The 2192-nt window shown below is 41.5% G+C and overlaps 1 long non-coding RNA gene across 1 annotated transcript; it reads right to left on the bottom strand.

Moving 5' to 3' along the window:
• Positions 1 to 766: 766 nt before the first annotated feature.
• On the bottom strand, positions 767 to 1625 carry LOC114066779. The gene is made up of 2 exons (XR_003573239.1): positions 1282 to 1625; positions 767 to 1196 (listed from the first exon to the last, which is right to left on the bottom strand). It is a non-coding gene; the product is annotated as an uncharacterized LOC114066779 (long non-coding RNA).
• Between the last annotated feature and the right edge of the window lie 567 nt (positions 1626 to 2192).

Genomic DNA, 2192 nt, shown 5'->3' with positions numbered 1-2192 from the left:
TGACGGAGGTGAAGTGGGTTTTTGTTAGATGGTTCTTTGGAAGTCCATGTGATTGTTGCTACAAAATACACATCAGCTGTAGCTGTGCCCTTTCCCAGCTTGCTGTAAAAAGGGTTCTAAGAAACAGTTAGGCTCAATTGTGTCCTAGTGAAAATAGGTTCATAGGTAAATACCCTAATGCAAAAATTTATAAATTTCCAGAGGTTTCCTTCATAGAAAGCTCTGCAAAAGGAAAAACATCTCGGGAAACACAGTTCTAGGGTGATTGTTAATGTGGGGGAAGGCAAGAATTTTTGTGATGTTTTATTCTTAATGTGCCATTAAGATGGTCAGTCTAATAATGTGCACAGTGCACATCTGCTGTTTCCTTGCTGCATCTTCTTCCACTGCAGACTCCGAGTGGGAGTGTTGCCAGAGAGAATTTTTGGAGCCGTGGGATCCAGTGGAGTTGCCTGCAAAGCCCTGCATGGGACTGTGGGACTTAGTAATCTTTTGCATTATATCACAGTTCATTCAGAGACAAATTAGCACATGGATATTTGGAAGCATCATCTTATTTTGGTTAACTGAAAACCATCCATGCCCATAAATTGAATGGGCAATGGCCATATCAATAAAACTCACTTCACAGAAACAGCTACATATGAATGCAATAAAGTTATTGGAAAATAAAATTTAGAAAAAAAAAATTACATATTCTGTTAAGTTTCAATTAAGAAAAGGGACAGAGATAAAACCAGTGGTATCAGCAATCACAGTGCAGTAGTACTTCCAGAATCGTTTAACTTTTTGTAGTCCTCATGAAGTGCTGATGTTGCTTATTTTGGGGCAAAGGTTGAAACAAATATAAAGTGTTTATTTGATGTTAAGGCTGACACTGGAATTCAAACAGAATTCCACATCTAGGCAGACCTTTTATTTTTGTTGCAAAACATACTTTGTCTGATTGAAATGCGTGCAGCGACACTTTTTGAAAGCGTTTAAGTGAATTGCAAACTTAAAATTCCTGCAGTGGAAAATTTAGCAGCTTAAAAAAGTTTCTGAACTGTTTTCATACTCAACCTTATGCTCGCAAAGCCCGTGTTCCTCTGGGGTAAAATGCAACAACCAGCATGTGGAGGCAGTCTGGGATAGGCAGGGGAAGCAAAGGGATCTTCCTCACTTTGGCAGGTTTTGCTCCACAGTTGCAACAGGCTCTGAAAAACGAGGATTTGAGAATGGAGTGTTGAATCAGCCCCCCTGATCTTCCCCTTTTTCTCCTCTGGCTCATTCTCTACTTACCCTCAGTGTTTTATTACGCGCTGCCTTCTGTCTGACAGTCCAATTCCCAGGGCAATTCTGCAACTGCAGATTTATTTACAGGCTGGTTTTGGATGTCCCTCACTGAGAAGCCAAGGCAGGAAGTGCACAAATAGTAGTTTGTCTGGTGCTTTTCACGAATCTGCATGCACTGGGCGAGGTGGTGTCGGGCAGCACGAGGTGCCTCCACCTGTGCCGTTCCTCAAACTGTCCTTTCAGTCCCTTCCCCAAGCACCACCTTTTGTTCTCCCCGTGTCCCTTCCTACACACAGGCACGTGCACATCCTAAATACCCTCCCCAATTCCATAGTTTTCAAACTTAGACAAAAACCATCAACACTGAGCTTTCATACAGTATTGTCACTGCAGTCGCGTTTGCCAGGAATTTGGATTGACGTGATTTTGGCAGAGCCACGATAGCACAACGTCACCACAACAGCACAAACTTCTAATGGCACAACAAGGGACTGTAGAGAAACCACTTTGCTATTCCGTGTTATGCAGGAACTTTTTTAATCCAGGACTTGGGTTTGGTCTTGAAATGCTAATGGTGTGTTCCCTCCTTACTCTACTGGAAGTTACCTTGTGTTGTTAGTCCTGTTGGCTCATTCTGACTTCTTGGTATAACCTCTGCAATGTGAGATGTTCTCTGTAGTTTGCATTCTAATTGAGTTGAGCTGCTTAGAATGCTACTGGGTGAGAAATCAGGATTAAACCCGACAGAGTCTAAAGGGAATGAGATTCTAACTGCTGAGAACAGGACCATTTTTTCTGTTAACAATGGAAAAAAATTCAGATCACGTTTTTATTTTGTGTCCTGTTCAAATGACTCAGAGTTTTGTATTGAAAAATCTTCCAAACTGTTGGCTCTGATTTTTTTACCTAGAGTAGTA

Source organism: Empidonax traillii, unplaced genomic scaffold (assembly GCF_003031625.1).
Source record: "Empidonax traillii isolate 1590-97213 ecotype Southwest subspecies unplaced genomic scaffold, ASM303162v1 scaffold810:size284574, whole genome shotgun sequence".
NCBI lineage: Eukaryota > Metazoa > Chordata > Aves > Passeriformes > Tyrannidae > Empidonax > Empidonax traillii.
The sequence above is the reverse complement of the archived record's forward strand: the minus strand, read 5'-3'. Positions and strand labels throughout refer to the sequence as shown.